This window comes from Vespa mandarinia, chromosome 2 (genome assembly GCF_050613455.1).
Source record: "Vespa mandarinia isolate Hongniang chromosome 2, ASM5061345v1, whole genome shotgun sequence".
NCBI lineage: Eukaryota > Metazoa > Arthropoda > Insecta > Hymenoptera > Vespidae > Vespa > Vespa mandarinia.
The window spans coordinates 11,685,001-11,702,330 of record NC_140811.1 but is presented as its reverse complement, the minus strand read 5'-3'; the positions used below and the strand labels follow the sequence as shown (position 1 = coordinate 11,702,330).

Sequence of the window (17,330 nt, the reverse complement as noted above, 5' to 3'; positions counted from 1 at the left end):
CCATAGTGGAATCGTTGGATTTAGAAATTCGAACGAGCGAAAAGACATACCGAAATTCAAATGAGGGAACTATTATTCTTTTCTTATTCTTCTTCTTCTTCTTCAATCAAACGATTGAGTAAACGATCGATACCGAATAGCTGATCGTTTATAAAGGAAAAAAGAAATTTTCCATAAATATGAAAATAAATGTTGATGAAAATTATAAGAAAAGAACTATACATAACGTCTTGGAAACCTATTGAAATCTGACTTTTCACAACACAGATATCTTACAAGAAGCGAAATTTTTAAAGGGTTGCTTGCACATTCGTCGGCAAACTTATGCACGAATGATCGCAGAAAGGAGAAACGCTTTTGCGATTTCTTCTGTTCGAAAAAAAATAGAAAGAGAGAGAGAGAGGCAAAGCAAAAAATATATGGGTCAGGACGTTAACGAGATTTTGATAGCATTTGCTAACGCTATTTGATAGCATCGCGCACCTTCGAGGAAGAACGACGACGATTGGTTTTAATGGATTTCGGTTCACGTTTGTCTCAAAGAACAAACAGTATCTCATCTATTCATGAGATATTTATCGGAATCTTCCTTCAGCACAAGAAAAACGCAATTACTACAAAGGAGACGAGAAAGCGAGACTAATTCTCATATTTTAATAAATAATTAATAATTAATAATTAATAATAAAAATAATAATAATGATAATAATAATGATAATAATAATAATAATAATATATTTTAAGCAAGATAATTCACGTTCTATTGCATAATATATAATTCACAAGATGTCTGTATTGAATTCGTTCCCATAGATGCCTTTAAGGATCGGGCACCTTGGTACTCAAGAAAACATAAATAATAATGAGAATAACAATAATAATAATAATAATAATAATAATAATAATAATAATAATAATAATAATAATAAGTAGAAGTCCAAATTAAAGAACAGATTTTGTAAAGTCCGAGGATAATAATAATAAAAAAAAGAATGAAAATATGAATTCTAAAAGAAATGAAAATAAGATGACTATAACAAATTTAAATCTAACAAAGTAAGAGGAAAATATCGTAATATAAAATAACAATTGTATGAACCAAACATGAACTTTTTATAAAATAATGTAGCAGAAACTTATAATTAAAAAGAAATGAAATAGAAGGGCTGCCAGTGGAAGAGACTAAATCTCGTTTCGCGTCAATCGTTACACGTTACGTTCTACTCTGCCTTCCCTTAATTAAAAATCGTAATTTAGCCATATTACGTGGCTTGTATCTCATCTCCTTCTTCAGCTAACGTCGAAAGCAAATTTTCACACGAATACCTCTTCAAATTTACTTCGTCGTCGTTTTCTACAGCCATCGAACGACCTTGTCTCTCTCCCTTTCGTTGTACGGATAAATTTACGTCGAATCGATCGAAATACGTGAAAATGCTTCGATACAAATTTTACATCCTCTTCTCACAAAGTAAAAAGGGATAAAAAGGGAAAAGCTTTATATTCTCTGAAACAACTCCTCGTTCAAATGTCTTACAGAAAAGTCATTAAATTTGTAAGGATTGCTTAATTTTTGAAATAGAAAGTATAAAGTTCAACGTTTAGATCTCAGCAACGAAAGAACGACAAAATCTTTTTCTGTCGTTCAGCTTTAGATTAAATAATGGATGATATATTTTACGATTTGTCTTCTACTCTATTACGGAGAAGAAATTAAAATTTATATGTATGACTCGAACGATTTGATGTATCGTTCGATCGAACGAAACATTTATCATCCCAGATTTGATTTATTTTCTTTTTATCCAGTTAAAGCAAATTAATTTAAAAGTCGCAATCAATAAAATCAAATATGCACGATACCCTACGATCATAATAGGATACACTTTAGTTTAGAAATTATTTTAGGATTTATCTTAGATTCGTGTACGTGCTGTCGTATCAAAACTTCCTCCTATGCTATTCTTGCAACACTCGACGAAGATCAGATCGGATATGATGAAAGTCAGATTTGTCTCAGCTGCTACCTCCTAACCGGGCTACCGTAATTCAGCAACTCCGATACATTCTCGATCGAATCTCCGTTCAGTTCACCGGTCGTTGCTGATTCGTACGATTCGATGGCTCCAATCCAGAAAACGCAAGTTGAGCACGCATATAACCTTCTCAGTTTCAACCTTCCTACCTTTCTCTCTCTCTCTCTCTCTCTCTCTCTCTCTTTCTCTCTCTCTCTCTCTTTCTCTCTCTCTCTCTCTCTCTCTCTCTCTCTCTCTCTCTCTCTCCATCTATTTATCTTTTAAAAGCGAACTATTTTTCCTTCTACTTATTTTATTATCACTCATAATAAACTTCATTTATTTTGTTGTAGAAATTAATAACGAGATATCTTCTTATTTTCTATTTATCAATCAATAGTACATACAATTATAATAAAAATGAAACAAATAATATTCCTTTCAACTATTTTTCAGCCAAAATACTTGTTACGTATATAAGTTAATTGATTATTTCTTTTTCTTTTTGTAATAAGTATTGTTAATTATCGTTAACGAAATATTAAAGAAATAATTAAAAAATATTTAACACACAAAAATAGTTGTTTACTAAATATAATTACCAATAATATTAATGAATAAATTTCCCAAAAGTCGAATATTTCGTTATATCGTTTCACTTTTATTACAGGGAACATAATGAAATTTTAACAAAACATGCAAAGAAAAGAATAATTCATATGATGACTATTAAAATAAAAAATTCAAGAAGATATAAGGAATGTTACGTTTCACAGAACAAAATGAAATTTTCGAGCTCGTGTATTTGCAAATTGACTGGATAGAATACACAAAAGAGAAAAGAAAGCATTATTCTTTATCTCACTCTATAGTTCACATTTCGTTGTTGACCATTATGATATCCAGCCAATATCCGACATTACCAAACTTTACGAGCATCGAGGGCCATTTTCCCGAATCAAAAGAACATGTCGGACTCGTAGACCGCGACTAATATAGGTCGATCTCATTTCTCATGTCGATAAATCACGATCGTCTTTTCGGTAAAACGATCGTCCTTACTTTCCCGCGGTTAACAGTGGAAGTGAAAGGTGGTCCATGTCGGTTTAAACAAAGCTCAATCAATAAGAGGTCATACGTTAAGAATTTATTATGAACTTGGAATTATCTGAAAGTTTTAGATAAATTTAGATGAGATTCACCATATATCTCGTCTCTTGTTAACGCTCTATAACGTCATATTATTAATAAATCACGTGATTAGATATATATCTTTATTTTTTAATTATTATTTCATTTGTTTCGTAATAAAATTAATTAATAGTTTATATCACACAGAAAATTAATTTTTGTCAATTACAAGTTATGCTTGGCATAGAGTATAGTTATACTAATATAATACATTATTAATACACAGATATATAATATATTTATATAATATAATTATATATATAATATATAATATATATAAATATAATATATATATAAAATAATTATTAAGTTTATATAAAAATACAGTTTTATAAGTTATATATGTATATATATATATATATATATATATATATATATACATATATTTATATATATATAATAATAATAATAATAATAATAATAATAATAATAATAATATTTGTTTTAATGTAAGTTATAGAGAATAAGTTTTACACATTATATAATCTTTTTTAATAGAAAAAAATAAATTATATTATAGAGGATTATAGAGGACAAATTAATCCATTAATTTTATTTTCATCGTCTTAATTATCCGTTCGAAATTTTTTCAAAGAACGTCTGATAAAAAATTATTTTCACCCTTTTCAAAACCAGCTTTGAATTCCTATTTAAGACGCTTAAAATGATAAAGGAAGACGCAAGATAGTCTAATCTCCTCTCCAATTTCACGAAAAGACGCGGAGAGATTGGTCCGAAGGACTGCACGCATGTCAGAAACAACTGGCCCTTCGCACGATTCCGTAAACGACATCAGTGAGCATCTCTAGCGATCCGTTTTGAAGAACGGAAATTATGTAATTTCCTTGCATTCTCCGTACCTCGGCAAGCTTTGTGAGAGACCACTCGCACAGCGCGAACATTCGGCATCGAATTCCTAATCGAATCAATAATTACGGGAATTCCTCAGCAAGAAAGAGCTGGAGAGGGAGAGATATCTCGCCATTGACATCTGCCGTTCTCCATCTCGCTATTGTGCAGCCAAACGTTTCCGGTCTTTCTCTCTAGTCATACAACTCACCGGAAATACGTAACAACGAAAGAGAGAGAGAGAGAGAGAGAGAGAGAGACAGAAAAAAGGGACACATACGAGTATTACAAGTTACCTACGTACACACTAATTCGAGACAAACTTCATTATTTGTCCTATTTTCTCTGTAGATTATTCTTTTCCATTTCAGCTACATCATAATCTCGTTATCAAAGAGATCAATTGTAAAGTTTGTTTCGATACTTTTGTCTGATTCTTCTCATAATTTTTTTGTCAAAATGAATATCTTATAATTTGAAGAATGAATGAAATGCCATAACAAGTTTATCGTACTCTTCTCTCTTTCTTCTTCTCGAATATATTTCAAAAGAAAAGAAAATGATAAAGAATTTTCTCAAATCGTATCTGTGTGTATTCATGTATAGTCTGAAAAAGTCTACGGATTCTTAGAACATGTATACTTACTCACACTTGCATTTATACTTCTCGAAGCTTCTCGTTGGCTACAGAAGGGTAGTAGACGTAGCGTCGCCGGAAAGGCCGAAGTGGAGATTCGTGTAAGCAACGTATTATCGTGCCTAAAGTTATGTATATGCTATGATAAGAATATCAATAACCGAGAAAGTCGATTGCATTTAAGGTCATGAAACATATAATGCCATAGTTATTTAGTTATTAACATTGTCTCTCGCTATTCTTGATCCGAAATTTGTGTCGATGTCGTTCCATTCTCTTTCTTAATTATCTGGACCAATGCAAGAAAATTATTTATTCGGCTTAACTCGAATATTTCTTATTCCTCTCCTTGTTCGAAACGAATAAAGAGAGGAGTAAAGAATAATGCTACAGACGGTAAATAATACATTTAATTAAGATCGTAGGAAACCAAGTGTTAAATAAAAAGAAGAAAAACAAAATAAAATTCGTATACTTAATCAACGAGAACTTGTTAAATTCTACGAGTATAAGCCGAAGAAAAGTACATTGAGGTTATTATTCCTCGTTAGTCAGTAGCAATGAAGAAACACGATATCAATGATAACAAAGACATTTAGAGAGAGAGAAAAAGAGAGAGAGAGAGAAAACACGAAAGGGTTAAAATCTAGAAACAAAGAGAAACACATAGTTTCTCATAATTTTCTCTCTCTCTCTTTCTCTCTCTCTCTCTCTCTCTCTCTCTCTCTCTTTCTCGTACACACACACAATCTTTCGGTAAATTGCCCGAAACGAGTTCCGCTTTATAAACGAACGAACGAATGAACAAACGAGCGACGGCATCCAACGTTTTAGCAGCAATAAAGTTTACGCTACCTGCGATTAAAATGACGAAGTTCTCTACGACGTGACGCCATCGTAGATTTTGCAACTCGAGATGGTTTTTCCTGCTTCCAATCGATAGAGAACGTTCGTATGCTCTTGATGGATAATCCTCGTCGCGACATTATGGTCGGTCAGAAAACAGCATCCTAATATAAATCGATTGAAGATATGTATGTACATATATAGAGGAAGTGTTCAAGAAAGTTTCTGGATAAATACGAGAATGTTGTACGAATGTTTATGTGTATATGCATTTATCTCTATGAGGCTTGTAAAAAGTTCTTAGAGAGATGTGTATAGTACTTAGCAAAACAAATAAAAAACTTTCAGAGCGAACGTGAGATACGGATAATATTCCATTCCTTTCGTGTAATATAACGTTTTACTGTCGTTAAGATGAAACTTCAGATTTCTGTCTTTTTATGTATTTATATATATATATACATATAACTATGTATGTATGTACATATGTATGTTCGTCCTTAAAACATGGGAACAACCGATAAATGTAAAATGAAATTTTCAATCAAAGAGTACAGAAACTTCTCCGTGAATATCAATAAACATTACACTACACTAAAATTTGCTTTAGACTCCTTTATACATCCTGTATACGTTAACGTCGAAACTAAATTGAAACTAGAGAGATAGATACGAACGGTTGGCAAATGAAGGAGAGAAACGTTTAGATACGTGATCGATGAATACTAGCCGCTTATACACTCCGTGACGTAGAACTCGGCTTAAAATGACTTTGAATTAATCAGAAGGCTAGCGAAGCTTGTGATCGATTGAGTTCGACAGAAATAATAATGGAAGTCAATTTTCTCTTTCTTTTATTATACTTTGAAATTCTAACGATAATATTTTTGTTCTACTCGAACTACTATATATACACATAAACATGAAAATTTGCATAATGTATACACGAATGTATTTATTTATTTATTTTACGAAGCTTCCTAGAATCGGTCCGAGCAAAGCAATTTTGAAATAAAGAAATACTTCGCACCTGTAATACATGATTACCTGAAGGTACGTGCACTGTTCTTGAAAGCTCCGCTGATGTATAAACCCGTGTAAGCAAACTGTAAACATCCTTTGACTACCAACTGTGAGGAGTGAAATCGAACCCCGTGTGTTTACGATACGAAAGAACAGAATGATGTTCTCTCTCTCTCTCTCTCTCTTTCTCTCTCTCTTTCTTTCTTTCTCTCTCTCTCTCTCTCTCTCTCTTTTTCTCTTTCTCTTTCTCTCTCTCTTTCTTTAATTTCTTGATCGAAGAATTGTCATATAATAATTAATGTTTCTTTTGTAATTATATTTGTCGTTAAAATATTGCTTTTTCTCGGATTTGAAATGAATTTTATGTACATATATATTTATGTACCTAATATACGTACAAGAATAAAATAGAATGAAGAGTAGTAGTAAAGTAAAATCGTATTTCTGAAAATTGTGCTAATAATGACTACATAGAAATGTCCAAGTAAATATTAATTGTTACGTAAGATCGTTAACACCCGCACTAAGCTACGACATAGTTCGCAGAGGATCGGCTTAATTAAAGTTTAATTACTTCCGATGTGTGCATTTGTGATCCACGAACTCAAAATGGACTCGTTGATCGCGTAACTGTTAAAGACTTTTTAAAAAGTTCTCTACAACTTTTCAAATGACTCAATTCTAAGATTCTGATATTCGATATATTCCTGTTTTTAACAAAGATACATGATTTTCATACAAAAAGCTATGTCGACAGATTTACGAAGTAAGTATTCTATATCTATTCATAGCAATCAAGATTTATGTAACTAACGATCTCCTACGTTTATTAACTTTAATGGATAATAAAGTCTAGGCTATATTTTACTTTCTGAGTTTAAAGTTAAGCAAATAGGAGCTTATTCCTTGCTTAAAAGAAAAGAGTGAAAAAAAAAACGAACGACAGATAGGAAACAAGAAAAATGGTCGATTTTCAATGAAATGATTACAGCGACCTCCATCAGAGGGCTCGATCACTCTAGAGAAGAGAGTAGATAAGTAAGAGATCTGCTAATATCGATGAGAAAAGATCTCTGTCGAGACTAGGAAACAATTATCCTCGATTTTAAAGAGGAAAGTTATATAGCTGTAAGATGATAATATTGGCACGATTATTATTATATAAAAAAAAAAGAAGAAAAAGAAAAAAAAAAAAAAAAAAGAAACAAAAAAATTGAAACATAAATAGACATTATGCCGATTTTTATCGATTCTTCTACGGCACAACCTATCTTTTTTACAAACAATGTAAATAGATAGACGAAGACAATGGCGATTATTTCATCTTCAAGGATACGATAATTATTAATTTGAAAAACAATTGCATCGATCATTCTACTCGTACCCTTTCGTGATCGATTCGTAACAATGCAATAATTAATAATAAATTAATAATTACGAAACAGCTTGATAAGAAACATTATTTTAAAAGATTTCTTGAAAAATTTCTTTTGAAAGATTTTTTCTTTCCGCATTAATCAAGTCAGTTTTAGAAGATATAAGCGGATTAAATGGGGAAATATAATCAATGGTGTCGTGTTCGATATTAAGCCCTAAAAGCAACATTAATGACAAGCTTACAATATTGTATACATTGTCACAGGCATGTGCATTTTATTCTATGAACGAAATATCGTAAGTGACGATATAAAGAGACAGAGAGAGAAAGAAAACGAACATTGAAAAAATTCATCGACATCATAGAATATCTTCGGATACCAATGGCAACATCAAATCAATGTCAAAAGCAGGATCGATTGGAGAAAAAGAAAGACGAGTGAAAGTGAACAAGTTTCACTAACTTCTTGCATAAAACTTTTCTATTAGTTCGATAAAATAAATCAAAAAAGAAAAAAAAAAAGAATAATAAAAAATTTACAAATATAAAGTATTGCCTATAGAAAAGAACGAAAAATAAGGGAAAGATTTTGACATGATTTTCGACGAATTCTCGAGGAGAATATTTTTGTTCTTTTTTTTCTCTTTCTCTCTTCTCTTTTCACAAACGTGAGAAAAATTCTGATAATCGTTTATGGCTTTGGTCGAGGATCTGAATTACTATATCCTTTATTTCATGCCAATTTTCTTTCGATCACCAAAGAGGGTATCTTCCCAAACACATTCTTACGGTTCCACCAACGCAAGTAAATGTGCAAACATCTTTTGTCGAATATTTATTATTGTCGGATAGACCCGACCTATGAATACACCACTTGTGAAACAAAAGAATCGTTTATACGTATAAATAAACAAAGTAAGTATAAGAAAGAGAGAGAGTGAGAGAGGGGGAAGTAGGGTCGAATTGTATCAGAGATATTAAACAATATAAATAAAATATAATATACGTTGATAATTTGAAAATAGAGAGAAACTGGAGAGTTTCTGGTAGCGACACCTGTTAAACGAATATTTTCCTACATTTAGGATTCACCAGAAGCTTATAATTGGTAAGCTTCTGTAAAGACCCTTTTGAAATCGTTCGCTTTACCCTTTCGCCTGTTCCACGTGACATTTATGGTGTCATGTTGAATATAACACTGGTCTTATGAACCAAAGCGTGGTTCCTTGATTACTAATATTTGTCAAGATTGTCCTTTGACTTTGTTACAAGAACTGTTTGTAAAGTTTCCTAGGAAAGCTAATTCTACCTACTAACTTCGGAGGTATCCTAACGTTAATTACTTCGTTAATAATAAATGTCAATCACGGAAGAATAATTAATTATCGATGGAGTAGAAATAAGATCGTATTGAGAATATCTTTCATTTGAGAGAGAAATAATTTTACTTCATAAAAACATTCCTTTTCATTCATTTATCGAGACTCATTATTTCTAGTAGAGAGAAAAAAAGAGATAAAGAGGAGGAGAGAGAGGAAGAGAGAGAGATATAGAGATAGAGAGAAAGAAAGAGAAAGAGAGAGATCAATTCATAAGCTGACCTAATTTTTCACTTTCCCTGATTTCTATTAGTACGAACGGAAGAATTCGTCGATTCCTCAATGGGACGTCTACTTATGCGATGTCTCGATTTATGCAAACGGAAGAACACTACACACACGAACACACACATACACATACACACACACACACACACACACATATCCTTTACTGTTTAACGTTACATTTTACGTTCGTTTCGCTTTTGCCTGCATTGAGGTCTCCATGTGGAAAATGTTCCAAATACATACATACATAGAAAGAATTTAAATAATGAATATATTTATATAACACATATAAGCTGTCGTTGTCACGGTTAAAGAAGAGAAACGCTTAACAGCATCACAAGTTAGCCTACTTTTTGCGATCAATATGATGATCTCCCTTTTGAAGATTGTTGTTGGTTCATCGGGACTGTTGCGCATTATAAAATCGACGATCTCACGCTGCAAGTGGCATTGACTGAGAAGATCTCGTCTTACCGGTAGGCACATTAAATCCGACTTGCGAGTAACACTCACGTTGTCAGATAAGAATCGAGTCCCTGAAGAACTTGTGCGATTCTCTCTCCCTCTCTCTCTCTCTCTCTCTCTCTCTCTCTCTCTCTCTCTCTCTCTCTCTCTCTCATTTCCATTCTCATTCGAGAGAAAGGCAAATCGATCCTCGAGACTTCTTTTTTCCCTCCGGTGATTTGGACTTCAATGACGTTCCATACACGAACGGCTGCCACACGCATGACTTTCACTGTCATTCGGCGTTCGTTCGAGAGGGACAGCTAAACTGTACGAGCGATTCGTTTGAAGTCAACTCTTCGGAAGGAAAGGAATCTTTATTCGTGGACAAGATCGATGAAAGAAAAAGATCCTCTCTCTTTTTTCACTGAAATTCCAAAGAAAAATCTGATTTTCTCCTTGCTTTATTTCTTTTTCACGAAAAATTCCTTCATACAAAACGATGTTACATATACTATATATGAGTACATTTACTGTATATGAGTACATATACTGTATATGAGTACATTTACTGTATATGAGTACATATACTGTATATGAGTACATATACTGTATATGAGTACATATACTGTATATGAGTACATATACAGTACTCATTTCAAATTCCGCATGCAATTATTTCCCAAACTATAGATTGTTTCGAATTATATTTCAGATAAAACTTTCATTCTATTTCGGGAGGACACGTCTTACAGTGATCACAAATCCTGACTAGATGGATGTGCTTTCGAGATTACAAAGTAATCTTTGTTTTTTTTATACGCAATCGTATATTTTTATTTAGATAGATCTGTACTTCATTCCGAAATAAATTCATTGATCATAACACTTTGGTCTGTTGATTGTAACAGTTTAAGGTCAAGTAAAAAACGAAAGTTATTTTGAAATTTTTAAAGAGAAGATTCATGAATATTATAAAATGTTCCTACTCACCCCCTCCCCCCCGCCCACCTGCTCCTATCCCCGGAACAGAGAAATTTTTATTTGAAACATTCTTCGAAACGAGCTGTAGTTTGGGAAATAATTGCATGTAAAACTTTAAATAGGATATCCTATATAAGTATATATCAAAAAGTAACATTTTATTCCGAAATATAAATATATAATTTATTTATTATAAATACGATATTTTTTAATCAATTTTTAATTATAATTAATTTTGCTTAATTAATGTATTGATTTATAAATAGACTCCGTATTATAGTAATTAAGTTCTTACTTATCTTCTTCTTACTTATCTTATTCTTGTTTATGAATCAATTCAATATTAATGCATCACTCATCACTCTTCGTTCTTATCCAATGTACTTACTCACTTGATATATTTATTATTCAGAAAAAAATGTTGATTGGATAACTGGAGACAGAAACGACACGCTTTTTATCCAAACAATGAAACTGGTTTAAGAGAATTTTCTTCCTATGCATTTGCAAGGTTTTACGCCATGAATTCTCATAGTCGCAATTTTTATCCAATTTTCATGATCAAGATAAACATTCGTAAGATAAATATATTCTACAACAGATTATTATTTTCAATTTTTATAATAGGTTTTTGCTTGCATGAAAATTATTCTTGAAAATTACCTATTTCTAAAATATGATTATTACCAAAAAAATAACATTTTTCAAAAATTCGAAATGATAATCTCGTGTGAAAATCCTTTATCTTTCGAATTATGTATTAATCATCAAACTCAGATAAAAATTGTAACCATGGTAATTCATGGATATAAATTCTTACAAATACATAAGAAGAGAATAATAAGTTACTATAACGAAAAGTAAAAGAGCGCATCGCGTAGAGATGCTCGGGAAGATTTAAGAGCGAATGCTTTTTATACGCTCCTATAGAGATATACATATGTGCATATATACATACACACATACATACATACGTACGTACATTCGAACAAGTTATCGTTTTGTATTATATCATCGACCTATAAAAATGCTCGACATTATAGACATAATGACAATGTTGGCCGAATGAAAGCAAAAGGAGAAATTAATGACTCAGTGGAATTTTTTTCGAGCTTAAGTATTTTCTTTCTCTTTCCGTTTTCCTTTTCTCCGTCTTTTCTTTTTTTACTTTTTCCTTACGATTAAATGAACAATTGTGACCCAATTTTTATAGTCACGTGATCGCTTCACTTTCCTCATTTATATCCGGTGATCACGAATATAATTTCCTATTCCTCTCTCTCTCTCTCTCTCTCTCTCTCTCTCCTTCTTTCTCTTTCTCTCTATTTCTATCTCTATTCATCTACCTATAGCTTTATCTATTCATCTCTCTCGTTCTTTCGCGAACGACCGAGCAAGAGAACGATCCATTAGCCCAACCTTTTCCAAATTGGTCCACCAGAATATGGGCTCATCGGTGCGTCATGCGCCAAATTGCACCGTAATATCGGCTGAAGAGAGAAGAGAAGAAGAGAGGATGCTTTGTCATTCGTTGGGCGATACGTTAAAACGTACAAGAACGACTATTTTCTACAAGTCTCATTTTCCCTTTCTTTTTTTCTATTATTTCTTTCTTTTTCTCCCTTTCTGGCTCTCTTTCTCTCTCTCTCTCTCTCTTTCTTTCTTTCTTTCTTTATTTCTATCTCTCTTTTTTCTCTTCTTCGTTCTGTATAAAAGCATAAAATCATGAAAATTTTACTTGCATAGCAAACACACAGTTTGACCTTATCCACCAGCCTACTCTTAGATTATGTAAACATGGAAAAAGTTCATGAGCCGATATCCGCGTGCGTGCCGAGGATTCGTAACGAAATATCGTTTCCTTTTTTCTGTTTTTTTTTTTATGTCGTACACCGGATAGTAAGAAGTGTTTCCGTCGTTCGAGCCGCTTCATTAGCATATCGAAACTCTCTCAAACCTCTCCCTCTTCAGACTGATTCCGGAAGTAATTTTTTCTTTCTTTTTCGTTGCTTTGAAAGATCATTCGTTCGACCGGAATTAGTTCCCTTTTCGGTCGAAATACATTTCTTTCGTATATTTCCTCAATTAACATTTCTCTTTCTCTGATAAAAGAGGATAACCATTTCTTTGTGGCTTTTTGTTTCGATAATATTGGGTACATTACAAATAATCTCTTTTATTGCAAATTTTTATTTCATTATGGTACTGTTTCTAATAAACGATTTCATTAGTATTAACTTATTAACTAGTGATGATGGATTAACCTTCTATAACGTCTCTGTAACTTATAAGTCACACACGCACACACACACACATATTTTTTTTATTTTGTTTGTGTATTTTTTTTATTTTATTACATTTCATTTTAACAAAACTGATTGTTGCCGAAGTTCTACGTTGTTTTTATGTTATACATTTTTATGTTTTTAAATTATAATTAGTATATATAATATATATAGTATAGATACACAATATTATATATACTATATTGTACTTAGTATAAATATTATATATATATATATATATTAAATACTCGAATTTTTATACAAACTATATAAATGTTTTTTGTTAAATACGAAAAAAAAAATTCAATTGCAGAAAATTAACTCATCACGAAGGTTTAACTTCGTGATAAAAAAAATGAATAATTCATTTGTTTTTCACTCCTTTTAACTTTTATCGCTTCAAGAATATTATAATATATATTTATCAACCAACTCCAAAGAAACTTTATAAATTGTAACGCTGAAGATGCCACATAATTTTTATAAGATGATTCTTTATTTGTAAAAATATTTATAAATATTATGTAAATACGAATACTAAATAAAATCCAGCATTATTTTATTACCTGAATTTTAAAAGCAAAAAACGTTATACCTCCCATTTCTTTATTTTACGATTCATTAATTTATACAAAATATCCTGTTTTCATTAGTATCTTTTATTTTATATTAATCGAAAATTATTTAATCGAAATTACATATATCCACGTTCACGAATTGAAAAACTCGTCGATTAAAAAAAAAAAAGGAAACAGAAAACGGAAATAATTAGAAAATGATAAAAATTTCTATCTGCTGCTGCTGCAAAAAAAAGAAGAAATCTTAATATAACTCATTTAAATAACACCATAAATCTTTTTTTTTTTTTTTGTTAAACGATCAATTACCTACACAATTTCCACGTAAAAAGTTGAAAAAGAAGAGATTGAGTGGTAGTGGGTCATGGTAATTACTCGAACTATCGTGTTAAATCCTTTTCTCTTCTTTCTACAAATCACAATTATGAGTATTACTGTCTCTTTCAAACTCCTTTGCTCTAGGCTAATGACCGACTTTTATATTTTTCAGATGGTACCATCATCCCACGGTGTCCCCTGTTATTCGTCTCCGTGATCCGACTGGAAAATGTCAGACTCGAAATATTCACGGCGAAGTTGATAATGACGATGGTTCTATCTCCTTATTGCTTATTATTTCAACATCGCCCGTACTTGACTCTCTAAGAAGGAGAGGTAGGTAGTAACATTATCGAACCACTTAACCAATCGTAATAATACCGTACCGATGCCATCTCAAACGAGGAAACCTCGAAGCGTTTTTGTTAATACCACGGAAACGAGTCTTCGAAAGTAAATATTTTTTCACCAATCAGTAAGAGTAGTTCTCTCTATTCTCCAAGATTCAAGGATACGTTAAACTCTTTGCGATCATCCTTGTATTTTCATAATACGTAAAAGCTACGGAAAAATACATACGTTATTACCATTTTTACATTTTACTAAAAGAAGAGTTAAAAGATTCCGATTATATCGCATAAAAACGTTCGTTTTCGTCGATTTTCTTCTCGCATCGATGTCATCGTTAAAATAGAGCGAATGATATTGTTCATTTACCCCGTCCCCTCTCTCCTTTAACGAGAAAAGAGTAAAAGAGTAAAACTGTGTTACGTTTTCCTAAAACACATTTGTGCGTGTTTGCTCGGCGAATAACAACGGCAGCAGCAATAGTAACAACTACGATATATCCACGGATTCCATGCATTTACTGGAGCAACGAACTAAGCGAGCCGTGTAAACTCTTCTTCTCGGCCTTTTCGCAGAGAATTCCCACAATGCTCGTAAGTGCGTTCTCAAGGAGGAGAACCGAAGGCAAGCCGGCTCGTCGATGCAAAGCTGATTAAAAAAAATCAAGGATAGGCATCTCCTGGCGCCTAGAAAGCGTTCCACGGTCTACGTTCGTGCTAAGAGCTACGAAGTAAAATCTCGAGATTCATAAAGAATTTTCTTTCCTTTTTCTTTTTCTTTTTCTTTTTCTTTTTCCTTTTTTTTTCTTTCTTTTTTTCTCTCTTTTTCACATAAGATTTCCAACGATAATTCATTACAATTTCGATATGTTCGATGTTTCAATATATTATGTATCTATGTATATACATAAATACTTATATACATAAATACATATGTGTATGTATGTATATATATATATATATATATATATCGATAAGTGTACCTACGTAATGCGGAAACATGGCGTGGATAATACGAGCGTACGGCTATTAGGTTCATTTACTAGCAGGGTCTACCTACTAGTGGTACTCCCAGCCGCTCGTGGCCTAAAGCTTTTACCGTAATTAATGCTACGAGCTGCTAGACGAAATAATTTGCGATGGCTCGATCGACGAACCGTATGACGGAGACACTAGTATTACCGTGCTCTGGGATCAAGATCGATAAGGTAGAAAAGAAAGAGAGAGAGAGAGAAGCGCGAGAAAAGGATCTTACAAGTATCAAACGAATTTTACTAAATAGAATCGCACAAAGATCAAGTACTCGAGATCCACATATTTAAGTCTATTTTGAATTTAATTGATAGAATGACAAAGAACACAATTTGTCTTATATTAATATTTTATACTTACATTCTAATTAATGTATCAACAGAGAATGCAATTTATCTTATATTAATATTTTATATTTGTATAATTACACTGTTATTTGAAACGATTTGAAAATTTCTTTTATAATGTTTCAAAGATTAAAAATATATTCCTTGATAAAAACTAAATTATAATATAATAAGTACTGACAATAATTAATTATCCTGTATTTATAATCTATAAAAAAAATTATGAAAAATATTAGATGAATATATCAATTTGTCCGGTACTTAATACACGTTATTATAATATCAATTTAATGACATTAACATAATCTGTATATGCATATCTTCCTTCTTTCTTTTTTTTTTTTTTTTTTTTTGAATACCTTAGAAATTAAAGGTAAATCTAAGAAAATAATGATAATTGTAGAATGATAATTGTAGAAACGCTTCGATAAAAACAAACAACAGTAAAAAAAAAGGAATTTCTACAGACCGGAATCAACGATGTCGAGTCTTCCAACGAGGCGAGAAGATTATTATAAAAAGAATACTCCTCTAAACCGTTTCCTGTGCGTGGACTCTCGTCGAGAGCGCAAGAATAATCGTTGCTAGTTGTAGATACGTAAGTCCACGTGTGCGATCGTGCGCGGGTCAAGGAGTTCGAGTGAAAGTATTAAATATCAGTGGCCACCGACTAGATCTTCGATATACGCGCGGACATTTGCTCTTGCGCTGGATGCACCGTTATGACGAGGTACAAGATAGAAATAAAGACGATAAAATAGAGAGAGAGAGGAAGAGAGTGGTAATCCTATCGTCCGGCTACCTTCGACAACTTCCTTTCCTCCGACATCGAGTTTTCTTTCTTTATAGCCAAACGGTATCCACCAGGGAATTAGAAAATCGATGAGATGCTTAGAAGAGTGCGATAATAGTAAAAACTTGGTAGGTTCGGTCCGTATAAAACAAATACTTGCTTGTATCGTATGTATGTCACACGTTCGTAACAAAAGAATTAAAGAAACATTTAAGTCTTAGATAATTATAGTAATATCTAATAAAATATATTATATATATACATACATATATATATATATATATATATATATATATATATATACACATAGCTTCCAGGCAAATTTATAACAAATTAATATATTTTCGGTAGAAAATATTTTCTATCTTTTGGATCAACATCAAACTCGTTTTAAACTTAAGTAAAAAAACGATTGAAATATATTCAATATTTAAATCTTATATAATAATAATAATAAAAATTTGTATTAAATATAATAAAATTTACTATTTATTACTATTTATAAAATACGTAAGTACTGTTCACTCATATCCGCGACAAATGAATGCATTTTTGAAGTAATCCAATATTTGCTTATATCTTTTCTATTTTTCGAAAAACTCAACGTTAAACTTATTTTAATTTCAAGTAAAAGAACCGGAATATTCAACGAATTT

General features: G+C 31.7%; 2 long non-coding RNA genes across 5 annotated transcripts in view; one reads left to right on the top strand and one right to left on the bottom strand.

The window, feature by feature from the left end:
* Positions 1-13,933: 13,933 nt before the first annotated feature.
* On the bottom strand, positions 13,934-16,713 carry LOC146873216 (uncharacterized). 4 transcript variants are annotated; one of them, XR_014981876.1, is made up of 5 exons: positions 16,351-16,713; positions 14,542-14,716; positions 14,313-14,478; positions 14,151-14,246; positions 13,962-14,060 (listed from the first exon to the last, which is right to left on the bottom strand). It is a non-coding gene; the product is annotated as an uncharacterized LOC146873216 (long non-coding RNA). The 4 variants fall into 4 exon arrangements; XR_014981874.1 differs by lacking the exon at positions 16,351-16,713 and adding an exon at positions 14,873-15,236; XR_014981875.1 differs by lacking the exon at positions 16,351-16,713 and having other exon boundaries at positions 13,934-14,060; positions 14,147-14,246; positions 14,542-15,236.
* The window catches only part of LOC146873215 (uncharacterized), a 6,407-nt gene continuing 5,515 nt past the window's right edge, over positions 16,439-17,330 (top strand). Inside the window, exon 1 of the long non-coding RNA XR_014981877.1 lies at positions 16,439-16,611. This is a non-coding gene — a long non-coding RNA (uncharacterized LOC146873215). The remainder of the gene's footprint in view (positions 16,612-17,330) is intronic.